Here is a 14,438-nt window from a genome sequence, read left to right as displayed (position 1 = left end):
ACAATCTGGTGCATGATGTGCTATGAAAGGTAGAGGCAGCATAAAATGCCATGCTGAATAATTGATCACCGCCCCTCCAGGCTATGTCTATGGATGAATGCATATGCTGGTTAGGATGACTGTGTCCCTAGTTAATGCTCTTAATTGACAAACACCTGATCTGAATTAAAATCATATTTTTAAAGACATTTATGTCAGAAGGTCTTTCATATTTTACAGTGTTTCTCTTTTGCACATGTTTTTCTGATTAAATGCAGGCACCTTTTGGCCCTTTAATTGTAGGGAAATTTGGAAATTAATTATGTATTTTTTTAAAACAGTAGTGTAAATCTTGATCACATAATATCAGTGGAAAAACCTCCTATTCACCTTCCTACATACTCCTTTGTCCAATGTCTGTTGCTACTATATAGTTATAATTCCCTCATCTTCTTAACAGGAATTAGGGGACAAAATCCAATATATCCAATATATCAAGTCCCTGTATCTCATTCACAAAGGCAACACAAAACAGTAAAGAGATAGGCTAGACAAGAGTGTTGCTGAACTCCGTATGTAGCAAAGATTTCCCACCTTTAAGTCCATTCTAGAAATTTCTTGGTCTTTCACAAGAATCACAGTAGGATAAGACATTTTATCTGAGTCTTAAACAATTAAAATTTTAATACAGCTGATATTATGCACATGGTGCCTTCTGAAATTTACTTCAGACTCTGGAAGAAGAGAAAAAAAAATCAAAGGAAAATTTAAAAAGCAAACAAAGAAAACAAAAAACCCTGAAGGAGTTAAGAGAGTTGGAAAAATGGCAGAATTAGTATCAAAAGATGCCACTGTACGTGAGCTCCCCTCTCAGCTTCTTGCATCATCCCAGCTTTCTCAGTGTTGCATCTTCTGGAGTGCAGAGGGTCTGGCTCTTAGTGGCCTTAGGCCATTCTCTTACCTGTTCACCTTTGGGACAAATAATGGTTGTTTGAAGGCAGCTGCTGAGATTTTATCTCCATGTGATTGTTCACATAGTCATGTCCAAGCTTGGTTATGTTTGTTGTATATTTGCTGTGATAAGCTGATTTACCATTTTCTATATAAATTGTTTAACATGACCTTGAAAGTCTAGAGTTAACATGAATTATAGAAAGAGATGAAGTAAAATTTAATCATTAATAATTTTTTTCTGTCTTTTACAAGACATTTTTACATTTCGTTCAGGTAAGATCTTTCTCCAAAGTATACATGTGTGTCCACACATCATGCATGTACTTATGTTGCCCTCTGCATTACAGGAATATTAATAAGGATATAAGGGCCAAGGTGAAGCTTTTGAATGTTAGAAAGTAGCAAGTTTAAGATCCCCTTGTTAATCTTTTTTCGTCTTTATTCTGCACTGAAGCAGATGGAGATCCCATGGAGGAACAATACGTGCTGATCCTGCATAATGCACTTTGCACAGGGGACTGAGTCAAGGTCATGTAGTCACCTGTCATCTCATGATTTTTGGGTGGCTGACTTTACTACCCACATAACAGACTTTCTGAGTAGGTTTCTTGCTTCTTTAAAAAAACAAAACAAAAAAAACCAACAACAAACATTTTAAAGAAGTACAACCATATGGACAGGTGTACTCTTCCAGATGCAGCTTGCTGGGGTGCAGAGTTATTCTCCCTGCAGTTCATAGTTACCCACCCCTTCCCCAGGAAATGTTTCTGCTCCCTGGTACCCACTGGCTGAGCCTGCTATCCACCTCCTAGGTTGGAATGAAATTGTTCCAGCTTAGACAGGGTGAGCAGGAGGCTTCACTCACCTGCTTCATTCAGGTTGAAATGGTTAGAGGAAAGTAAGGCTTCCCAGGATGTTCATAACTCTCTCATCAGACCCTGAGAAATGCTACCCATGAACTGATCCCTCCTGCAGAAGAGGATAAAATTGTGCCAGTGCGCTGTTTGCAGAGATGCTTTTACAGAGTGCTCTTCTGCCGACACCTTAGCAGCCCAAATAGAAGGGCAGTGGACATTTTGTCCTCTCCCAAAAGCTATTATTATTAGATGCTCTTGTGACAGAGAAAAGGCCTTTCCCTAGAAAATACAACAAACTTTATATAAGTTGTGCATCGTCTCAAATAAAGAGAATGATTTTTGAGGGCAAGAAACAACAAAAACCTAAACAAACCAGTCTAAATTCTCTGCTTTGATCAGGAGATTGGACCAGAGACCTCTTGAGATCCTTCTAACTTGAATTATCCTTTGATTTTTATTTTTTCTTAAAGAAAAAAATAACCAGCTGTAGCTGGTTATAGCTGTCGCTAATGCTATCAATTGAATGCAAATAATTAGTGCTTTGGGGGACTTTGGGGAGGGTTCCCATTACAGCTGAGACAATAGGATGCCTAGTTGTTCACAGAGGGATGGTTTCCACTCTGTCAGTCTCCCTGGTTCTTCTAACTGCTCACATGGTCCCAAAATTTTTGGGATCTGCTGGCTGAGCTGGTAGAATACTACCTCATGAGCTGACCTGGCTCATCCATGGATCAGACAGTGAAAAAAATGGGAAAAGGTGAGGCCACCCAGCCAAAAAGAAAAGCCTGCAGAAGCAGGGCCTTAGCTTCTAGCATTAGCAACCTGTGAGATAGTACAGTTTTATTCTTGTAAGTTAATGTGGATGCGTCTACTCGCTGTCTGGGTCAGTTCTCCCATTATCATGTTTAATTATTTAATACAGCATCTGATCCTTTAGGACTGCAACCCCATGATGTAAGCTGGTCTCTGTGCCTCTGTCTTGCAATGTACAGGTTGAGAGCTTAGGCTGTGAGTGCCAGGAATCAAGTCATGTCTCTGTGAAGTACCACTTATGTCTCTGCTATTAAATAAGTGATAAACTACAGAGAGCTTTTCACTTCCCAGTAAGTTGCCTGTTTGGAGACTTTTCTGTCTTTTGATCACAGGTCAGATTCATCCCTTTTGTTGTTGGAACAATTTGGGTTTTTTGACTGATTTTCAGTGCAATCTCCAATGCTATCCTTTTGCTGAGGTTACCTATATTTATGTTGCTGACTTGTGTGCAATGAAGCCTAGAAAGAACAGGCCAGCTCTCTCCTCCCTGTCTCTGGTTGCAAGCTCCTGCTGTTTCCAGTCAAACAGCTGTGGACTGAGCTGGACTAGCTCATAGATCAGAGCAGAGAAAATGAACTCTGCAGCAAACCCAGCAAAGGGGTTACAGTCAGCCTGGCAAGGTGATCCAGCTCCCCATGCCCTTCCCTGTCCCTAAGGCAGCCAATGCAAGAGGGAGGCAGGAAAAGACCACTGGGCAGGGAAAGGGAACACTCCCTTGGGCGGCAGCCTACAATTAGCTTGCAAAAAAGCTTGTGAAACGGCACGGTTAGTTACCGTCTGCTCTTCAGAAGTACTTGCATTAAAATTTTTCTTCGGGTGATTTTGCACATAAAAATATTCTATGAGAAATTTCCTGTGAAGCTGCAGAGCCAGTAAGACACACTATCATAACTTCTTCATCTAACAAATGTAACAGGAAAGAATGATTATTTAAAAATATTATTTCATTTGGCAGAGAACAAAACCAAGTCAGAGAATATTTTATACTTCATCAGTTAAATATTTACAATGGTAGAGTGCAGTGCTGGTTTTCTTTTTAGCTTTCGGCAACAAGTGCAATGATTAGCTACACATGAAGCCTGTGTGAATGAATAACAGTATTTTTAAGAAGCTGTCAGAGGCTTATCTCACAGCTGGCATCTATTAATACAGTGAGTGATTTCTAACATAGATAGACTCCAAATTTAACACTGTCCGTTAAGGAAGACTGTGGAGTGCTATAATTATGTCAGAATACTTTGGCTGTCAATAAACAAGTCACTTAATGTATGTATTCATATCCATTAACACAGGTTTCTAAACAGAGAAGCTGTAAATTTGGAGGGTTTTGATACAACTTAGTCTGTACATAATTTAACATAATAGACAAATTGTTGGGGTTTTTTTTTATTATTTCCACATCAGCAATTTTTGTGGAAACTGACCCGTTTGATGTGGCTCCTTTTTCTAGCAAAGTTTTCCTGTTAATATGTGCTTTCCCCATGACTCCTCAGGCTTCTCAGAAGTGGCACAGTTATTCCAGAGTCAGCAGCAATAAATTCCAAATTATCCTCTAGCTTGTTTTTGCTCACCCACAGAAAACAATTTCCCTGCAGTTATTCTCAGAAGACTTGAGATTCCATCTGCTTACTTTATTTCAGGTGGAAAAGGAAACCCAAAGAAGATAAAACTGACAAGTCTGCATCCATTTAAGTCTCTACAAAATCCAGAGTGAGTGCCTGGATTTAAGCAGAGTCACTGAAGATTTACAGTGGCAGGCAGACAAGAACTCAGATAACTCCAGGGCTGAGTTAGGATCACATGTAAACAACCTCAAAGCAAGTTAAAAAAGAAGAGTGAACTGGTGTCCACTGTTTATTTCAGTATAAACACATAATGCTATCTTGAAATACAGTCTGTGAATCAATTCAGGCAGTAAATTTGACCCTACCAAAAGAAGGGCTCTCAGCTGGTTTACTGAGGGAATATAGCAGACTAAGGTCAGCTCCTAGGTGAGTGTCAAACCAGGCTGGAGTAAAGGAGAATGCTGCCACGATTGTGAGAATTTATGGGTTGCGAGGACAGCTACAAAAAATTCAAACAATCTAGTGTATTACTACTTTTACAGCTGCTCTGATTATTACACCTCAATTTAATTTTAGACACAAAGAATGACTCTGAAATCACATCTGTCTGTATGAAATATTTCACGTGCAACAGGAAAAAAGATACAGTTGCTACCCTCTGTATAATATTCTTTGGGTTTTTTTTTTTTTTTTTTAAAGTAAGTACCTACTAAAGGAACTTAGAAGCTGGTACTTTTTTTCCAAGAAAATAAAAAACTAAACTGATATACTTTGTACATAAAATATCTTGGATTATGGAAGACTCATGTAATCCCTAAATGTGTAGGAGGTCTGAAACTGAGGTCTCCAGTACTATAGGAGTCCAAGATTACAAACATGTGAAGTAAGCAATGTTGGCACAGTGCTGGGCTCTCCTTGATATGCCTTTTCCATTCCCACTGTCCCTGGAGGGGACATGAATCTGTAACTCTACACCTGAGGGAGACTTGGGGTTGAAACTGAGGTCCCAGTACCATGGGTGGCCGACAGAAGAAAGATGTGGAGAGACCAATGTTAGTGCATTGCTGTGCTCCCCTTGCTACACCTTTTACAGCCCCAGTGTCCATAGAGCTGTAAACATTGTGAGTCTCTGAGCCCAGCCCCTACCCCTTGACCCTAACGATGGGTTTTGGTATAGGCTGAGACCCCACGTTCCATGGATGACTGAGCTGAGAAACATGTAGGAAGTGTCAATGTTGGTGCTGTCCTGTGCTCTCCTTGGCATGCCTTTTCAAGCCTCGGTGTCCCTGTTGTGGTAGGCTTTGTGGTTCTCTGAACCTTTATGCTAACTCTAATTGTGGCTTTTGGTTGAGACTGAGGTCTCAGGTGCCATGGCTGGCCTGGACCAGAAAGACATGGAGAGAGCAATGTTGGTGCAGTGCACGTTCTCCTTGCCTCGCCTTTTTCTGACCCAGAATCCCTGGGATTGTTTTCTTTGTGGTTCTCTGAACCCTAACCCTACCCTTTTAGCCTAAAGGCAGCTTGGGGTTGAGGCCAATGTACCAGGTACTATGAGTGGCCCAGATTAAAAAATGTGGAAGGAACAGTGTAGGTGCAGTGTCTTGCTTACCGTGCTTTTTCAAGCTGTCTGCCTGCTGGTTGTCTGAACCTCAACCCTACACCTAATTGTTTAGGTTAAACCTTGGAGTTTAGGATGAAGGTTCCAAGTTCCATGGGTGGCCCAGGTAAGAATGATTCCTTCAGGAAGAGGGAATATTGCTGTAATGCTGTGTTCTCCTTGGCATGCCTTTTGCAGGCCCAATGTCCCTGCAGTTGTAGGCTCTGGGTCTTTCTGAACCTTCTTAGTTGCTAATTAAAAATGAAACATACCACACAGTAAAAGTAAAGTTTCACCCAGACCATCTTATAGAACGTATTGTGTCTCTTGCTTTTAATTCCCTGGCTTTCCCACTGTCCAGGTACAGCTGTGACAAGCTCATATGATCACTGATGTTCCTGCTGTTCATCTTTATATGGGTAACATTAGCTTTACAATACTTCACATCTTTGATAACACTGGAAACAGACATTTTAAGGTTGCTTCTGAACTCAGAGGTTTTGTATAGCAACACCATTCATCAGCACATCTAAGGCACTGTGATTCAACTAGCCAGAAATAATTCTTCCAAGCTCTTTACTGAGGACTTCATACTGAAATGGCAGCATGCTGTTAGAGATCATCCTAACTATGCCTACTATGACAACCCTTTCTTACAACTTTTGAACATCAGAGAAAGCTTATATAATCTGTAAAATCATCACCACTGGTGAATTATTTTTTTTTCTCCCAGTTCCAGACTTTCAATGTACTGTAAGGAGCATAGAGTACTGGTCTGATTCCAGTATGTGTCTTCATACAGAGATCTGAAAGAATGATTCAAAACTTCTTTGCTTTGTACATACCAAAGTTCAAGATCCTTTTGTATGGATTGTAGGATGCATCACCAAGGATGTGTCATAGGCTGCATCACCTATCCTTCAAGTACAGCACTGTTTCTGACAATTTACTGATAAAATGTTCTAACTAATTTTTAACTTAAAATAGAAAGCAAAAAACCTAAACCAGTCACTTCAGAAATTTGTCATTTGCCAGTCTTTTATCCCACATCTCTGCTAGAATCATACAACAATTAAGGTTGGAAAAGACCTCTAAGATCACCAAGTCCAACCATCACCTAGCACCAAAATAAATTGACCACCAACCCATGTCCTCAAGAGCTCTATCCACATGGGTTTTTTGAAAATTTTTAGAATGGTGATCCTACCACTTTCCTGAGCAGGCTGTTCCAATGCTTGACAACCATTTCTATGAAGAAATTTCTCCAAATATCTATTCTAAACCTTCCCCATTACAGGGGAGAAGAGGCTAAGCCCCCCACATCGCCACAGCCTCCTTTCAGGTAGTTGTAGAGAGCCATAAGTTTTCCCCTGAGCCTCCTTTCCTCCAGGATAAGCACCCCCAGCTCCCTCAGCTGTTCCTCATTTGAGTTGAGTTCCAGACTCTTCACCAGCTCCATGGACATGCTCCAGCCCCTCAATGTCCTTGTTCTAGTGAGGAGCCCAGAACTAGATACAGTGCTCAAGGTGTGACTTCAACAGTGCCAAGTACAAGGGGACAATCACTGCCCTGGTCCTGCTGGCCACACTATTCCTAATGCAGGCCAGGTGCCACTAGCCTTCTTGGCCACCTGGCTTTTTTGACACTGGCTCATGTTCAGCTGCTGTTGACCAGCACCTCCAGGTCCTTTTCCTATAAGCAGCTTTCCACCCACTCTTCCCTCAGCTTGCAGCATTGCGTGATGTTGTTGTGACCCTAGTGCAGGACCAAGCACTTTGCCTTGTTGAGTCTTATCCAGCTGACCTTGGTCTGTTGATCCAGCCTGTCCTGTCCCTTGCCACGGCCTCCTTACCCTCCCACCAAGCTTGATGTCATCTGCAAACTGACTGAGAATGCATTTCCTCCCCTCGTCCAGACCATCAGCAAAGATATTAAACAGGACTGGCCCCAGTACTGAGGCCTGGAGAGCCCCACTGGTCACTGGCCACCAGCTGGATGTAACTTCATTCACCATCACTCTTTGCACCCAGCCAGTTTTTTTACCCAGCTCCTATCCCCACCATGGGAAGCCAGTTTCTCCAGGAGAATGCAGTGGAAAATGGTGTGAAATGCTTTACTAAAAAGTTTAGGTAGACAACATCTGCAGCCTAAGACCTGGCTGCATGTTTTTGTGGAGCTCTGTCTGGGTTGCCACATCCTTTCTGGTGCATGCAGAGGATGCAACTTTTTTGTTCATTATTTTGTTCAATAATGTGAAAACATAGGAACATTCAAACTTTCTTTAATGTTACATCTCCTGAAATATCACATGTAGGCTTCATATGGAGGACATACATTGATAGTATGGTATTAACAACTGCTATGGAAGCTGCAATAAGCAGGTGCAGATCTATACTTTAGTGTATGTGTGTATCCCTATATAGATGTATCTATACACCTATACCTGGAGATAACAGTCAAGTGTCATGCTTCCTCACTTACTGATTTGCATGATCAGCTCAGCTGGGCAAAAGCAACTGGGGACACTGGCCTCATCTGTTAATAGCTCTTCCTGACAACACACATGATGTACCACCTGGTGCCCAATGCCACTCTTGTAAGCATGTCTTTGCCTGCCTGCTGGTTGATTGATGATCAGTCTCTTTGACTGGTGTTTGTTCACCTAGTAATGCAAAGCAGCTAATCAGTAGACCTTGCCTAACTTCTCAAGGCCCTTTGCCTTGATATGTAGTAGCACAAAGCAGCCAGTGCCCACTGATGAATCTGGCTCGAAACTCCAAGTGTGCCAAGATTCTGCATTTATATCTTCAGGTTTTGTGAGGTATTATGGTATCTTTATTGTGTCTTACTGGGTTTCCTCACAGGCTTTCTGGTTAAATATTCACATGTAAAATTCTCAGACAAAAATCAGTGTTAAATTGGAGTCAATATTAAGAATGTGTATCACTAATTTAACTGAAAATAATCCTGGAAAAGATGCTAGCTGCAGCTACTGATGGCTACTCTTATCAAAATCAGGCTCCAAATTTTCTCAGATTTGGTCGTATCTGCAACCAATGAACTGAATATGAGGTTCCCAATGAACACTATCAATTTACAAGTAAATGCATATTCTTGCACTGCAGTCTGTTAGATATTTTAATTTTTGTGAGCTGATATCTCAAATGTAAGAATGCTTTGAATTGCAAACTGAATAATCTGTTTTGTTTCTATACTATCCTGTGATCAATGGATTACAAAATTGTTAAGATATATAAATCTACAAACCTCTTAGATTGCATTTGTCTTTTTTATTGGTCTTAATAAAGCAGACAGTTTGTTGGCAATTAGAAACTGTTTATTTTAACTAAGCCTATATTCAGTCATGCATATCAAGGTAATCTGATGATTGAAGACTTCTGTATGTCCATCCCTTGTCCCAGTCAAGCCAACTGAAAAATCCCAGTGCTTTGTCCATTACCAGCATGCTAAATTGAACTTCAGCCTATGTCATACTACTCTTTCAAGCTATATTACCCTTTGATTACTACAATGTCTAAAATAAAAATTGTAAGGATGATACTTACAGTGGAACCCAACCAATTCTATAGCTTCAAAGATTATAGATTATGTAGATTTGTTTTGAAGATTGGCTTTTCAGTAATGTTAGTATTAATGAAAATAATACCCTTCTGCCTTATAATGGGCTTTCTTCCATGTCAAGTCTGCTGTTCTTCTTCCTTATACCTAAGAAAAAGGCTCCAAACATCAAGAATTCCACATTGCAAATTCTATTTTAATAATTTATTATCAATGCTATTTTGAATGCTTATTTTTGAAGCATTCCATATTTTCTCTGCCTTGAGTGTTACAGTGCTCTTTATTCTTTAAGACTAATCCAAAGAGCTCACTCAATATACTGAAGTTCTCTACTCTGTCAGAATGATATCTCATCCTGGCAAATATCCAGCTGATATTTCATTTAAATTTACACAACAGAAACCGCTATGATTTGAACTCCCTTCACTCAATTCTCATCACACAAACCCACGTTTGTACCCCAGTGCCAATACACAACCATCTCACAACACCATTTGAAATTAAGGGATAGTTAGCTTCAAGACATGCCATCAAACTGTAATCCATTTTAAAGCTACAACGTGAATAAAGCTCAGTTTGGCAGACCAGAGAGATTATGATTCATGCTTTAATTTTATCTGTCAGGTGCTGTTGCCGTGCTATTCTGGCTTGTGTCCCAGGCGGACTCCTAAGAAGACAGAACAAACAGCTCTTAGACTACACACAATTTTTAGACTTTGAAGCTTCACAACTTCCCTTGTATTTGACCTCCTGAAGTTACCAAATGAAGACAAAGTCAATCCCTTTTTTCCTGACACTTTCTCATGGAACTGCTTCTTTTCTATGTCTGCTATATAGTTAGATATCTTCAAGTTACCCAGGGACAGTCTTACATGAAGTTACCTACAGTTTGAATGGCTTACATAAAGGTGTGATGGTTAACCCAAGCACAGTATCTACTGCGTTCTACTGCACATTAATGAGAGACATGGCTGAAGAGTTTCAGATACATGTCTCTCTTCTTAACTGTGAAATAGGTTTTTTACAACACATAAATCCAATTATAGGATTTTTTTCTTTCAAACAATTCCAGTACATCTAAAATGCCTGAACTTGTTTAAAATCTTCTTACATGTGCAGCTAACAAATATTCTGTTGTTAATAGATGAGCTAGTATCTCACATTATTACTTTATCTACTTAAGTACTTCCTCAAGGATAAGGGAAATGCCTTTAATATATATTCTACTGATACGATAAAAAGGACATCCAAGTCTTCATTCTTAGCAATATTTGTCAAAGTTTATGTGAAAATGGTAGTAGCTATATAGATTTGGTGAGAACAAATTTGAATATTAGAGTTGTCTGGAATTCTACAGAATTTGCAATTAATTAAAAATAGAAGATTCTAGATAGTCATTTTATAAATCCAGTCTTCATGAAAGAAGTTCATCTGTAAAATATATAATTTAATAGATTATGTATGCAGATTTTATTCTGGAAGGGATACATTAAGGGAAGGAATGCCCTTATTTGTTTTGCAAGTGGTAATGAACAAACTGAGATAGAGATCTGGTTGGTATGTTTGAAAATATAAATCAGAAACTGTCACTCAAAGCTGACTTAAAGCTTGTGCTAACACTGCCTTGATCTCAGGGTTTCTTTGAAGATTTCTTTGTAGGGCTGTAAGAGAGCATTCTGAGGGTTAGTCAAGTGTGTGTAACAGCTACAGAAGATGATGACTCTGATGCAGAATTAATCATCGAATATGAGGATTTGTAAGGGACCCATCAGGATGATTGAATCCAACTCCTGGCCCAGCACAGGACACCCCAAGAATCACACCAGGTGTCTGAGAATGTTGCCCAAACACTTCTTGCACTCTGTCAGGATTGTGCTGTGACCACTTCCCTGGGGAGCCTGTTCCAGTGCACAACCACCCTCTGGGTGAGAAACCTTTTCCTGATATCCAACATAAACCTCCCCTGACACAACTTCAGGGCATTCCCTCAAGTCCTGTCATCACAGAGCAGAGATCAGTGCCTGCCCCTCCTCTTCCTCTCACGAGGAAGTTACAGACTGCAATGAGCTCTCCCCTCAGTCTCCTCTTCTCCAGGCTGAATAGTCCAGCTGACCTCAGCCACTCCACTAAAGGCTTCCCCTCAAGGCCCTTCACCATCTTCATTGCCCTCCTTTGGACACTCTCAGCTTTATATTTTTCTCACATTGTGGCACCCACAACTGCCCCCAGACCTCAAGGTGAGGCCTCCTCAGTGCAGAGCAGAGTGGGATAATCTCCTCCTTTGTCCTGGCTGGTGATGCTGTGTCTCAAAACATTGTTGGCCCTCCTGGCTGTCAGGGCACACTGTTGACTCATATTCAACTTGTAACAAAATGTGTCATTTTTCAAACTCCATTTTGTGTAACTATGTGTCCTTTTTTTTTTTTTTTTTTTTTTTTTTTTTTTTTAAATATATAATAGCCAGAGGGCAGCAGTTTAGTTTGGGAGCAGAGCTTTTGCATAAATGATGTGCCTTTGCATCATTAGCCATGCAGCCTCACAATCATTTGATAGTTTGACAGCCCTCATCAAACCCTGTGGAGTAGCTGCTTTGTGAAGAAGTCATCTCAGTTCAACTTCCAGTGATGGTGATCTGTGATGATCACATTGATAAATGCATATTTTTTTCCACGGCATTTTTAAGTGTTTGAGTCATCCTAAAAATAGCAGCACTGCAAGGTTCAATAGTCTTTTATTTTGATATGTTTTTCTTGAATTCTGAACAATTTGGAGAATCTTCTACTTGGACAGTTACATAACAGGTGGAATCAACACTGATCCTGTCAACTGACAGGTTCCTCTGGGAGATTTCTGCTTCTTCCAACCCTAGATCACCTGTCAGTAGGCTCACTGTAAACAGTGCTCTAAACCTACAGGAAAAGCCTGAGGCTACACTCCACATTAATTAAAGAACTTAATCTTTCTTTCTTTCTTTCTTTCTTTCTTTCTTTCTTTCTCTCATTAATATACTCATTTTGAAATTAATATTTCAAATTTATTTTGAAAAAGAAGCTCTGTAAAATACTTTTATGCAATATAGAGTCTACACAGTCCAGCCCTGTGCATGGCAACAGTACAAGTCCAAGCAAAAGGATGGTAAGAGAGGCAAAAGGATGGTAAGAGAGGCAAAAGGATAGGAAGAGGGACAAAAGAGTGGTAAGATGCAGTGCATGGTTATTTAGGGATATTGGCATTGCAATAACCTTAGCATAGTGGCAAGGAAATTGTCTTCTCCTCAGGGAAGATGCTTCCCCACCTGGCCTTGATTTTGAAGACCACACAGACATGTTCTATTGGCTGGATCTGATCCCTGTTCTTTTTTTTTCTTCCTTTTTGTTTTTTGGATTCTGTATTTTGTATTCAATTAATTAAAAGTTGGAGGAAAAAACCAACAAAAAATGGAAATGTTACACTGGAACTGAAAGCAGAAGATAGCAATATAGATTATGTCATGAAGGGGATAAGCTTTGGCAAACTGAGATCAAGCAAATAATTCCAAGCCAAAAAAGAAAAGTGAGATCTCTTAGCAGCACTCCTGCATGCTGCGCTTCTATGACATTCATCATTATCTTCCTTACCTAGAATAATACGGAAACTGGGAAAAAAGGGACTCATGAGGTTTCTCGTGGAGATCTCTTACCTCAGAATATTTCATAATGAAAATGTAGTGAGCTGATATGGAATACCTTTCAAGAAAAATTTGCATTTTTTTTGAATGTTTAAGTGCCCATGTCTCTGTGTTTGTATGCGTGCATATATAATGATAAGCAGTGAAATATGCTTTTTACTACACACAGAAAAGGTATTCTTCTCAAGGACTAATCATCTTTGTGTGTTTTTTTTCTGACAGAGGGTTCGTTTATTCATTCATTACTTCTATTACATCTGAAAAAATCAGTACATCTGCAATTCTTCCTACTGATCCCACAATGCAGACACATTCACCCTTTTCCATCATTAGTCAAAGATAATGCCTGTAAGTCAAATTCTGATCTCAGAGTAAATCTGAAGGAATTCATAAAAGAGATTTACAGTGAGAAAGACTGAACAGCACATTTGATCCAAAGGCAGCTTATGGCATTTGTGAATCCAGCCATTGCAGTAGGTGTTTGCATGCTATCTTGACACAATGTTGGAGCACTGAACTAAGCATGGAACTGGCTTAGAGGCTTTAGTTCCACTATCTCATTTTTTTCTCAGACAGCCTTTAAAAAATGCTATATAGGACCAAGAAGTTATGTGACTTTCAGCCATATTCCCTTATCAGATTCAGAATGCTTTAAATATTGCTGTAAACTGTGAAATCTCCTTTGGGCTGCTGTTCTTCCTTTGGCACTAATTCCGTGGGAAGCCTGCCACCTGTGTGACACAAAAATAGGAAAGTCAACCTCCTGTCAAATTTTAACACTTTAAAACAGCTTCTAAAAGGGAGAGCATCAGTGAAAGTGAAAATCAAGCAAGAGTGAGACACGACAGAAAAGGAACTTGAAGGATGGAACAGGCAGAATTAGTGATACAGAAGACCAGGTAGAAAGACAAATCTCAGACATAAAGACAAGGAGGAAAAGAAAACAGGAAGGAGAATGAAGGAATACATAAAGAGGAGGAGAAAAAACACAACCAGGAAGATGACAAATAGCAGAAAAGGAATGAGGGATCAAGGCACATGATGAAATCAAGGAGCAGATATGAACAGATAGCATTGAGAGTGGGATTTTTTTCTCTCCTATAGCCCCAAGGGAGCTTGGCTTGCTAATTGAGGTATCTATGTGTTCACCCCTGTAACCAGCTAGATTTTATGCTGACGTCAGCAAGAAGTGGCAGCAGAGATTTTTTTCTGTTTAAAGGAGCCTCAGCAATACATACCTATTCTTCCTCAGGAAACTGGCTTTGCCCAGATGAATCCCTCCTTGGCAAGGGTGTACCCGACACTATCTCAATTCACCTTGATGGAAGCAGATAGGGAAAGATTCAGACCCAAATTTAAATAGGTGATAAGGGCAGCTTTACTCGAGTTGCTTTAACCCTGGAGATCCAAATTCACAGATGCTAGTG

The sequence above is a fragment of the Pyrgilauda ruficollis genome, unplaced genomic scaffold, assembly GCF_017590135.1.
Source record: "Pyrgilauda ruficollis isolate IOZ18807 unplaced genomic scaffold, ASM1759013v1 scaffold19, whole genome shotgun sequence".
Classification (NCBI taxonomy): Eukaryota; Metazoa; Chordata; class Aves; order Passeriformes; family Passeridae; genus Pyrgilauda; species Pyrgilauda ruficollis.
Note: the sequence above shows the minus strand (reverse complement) of the source record.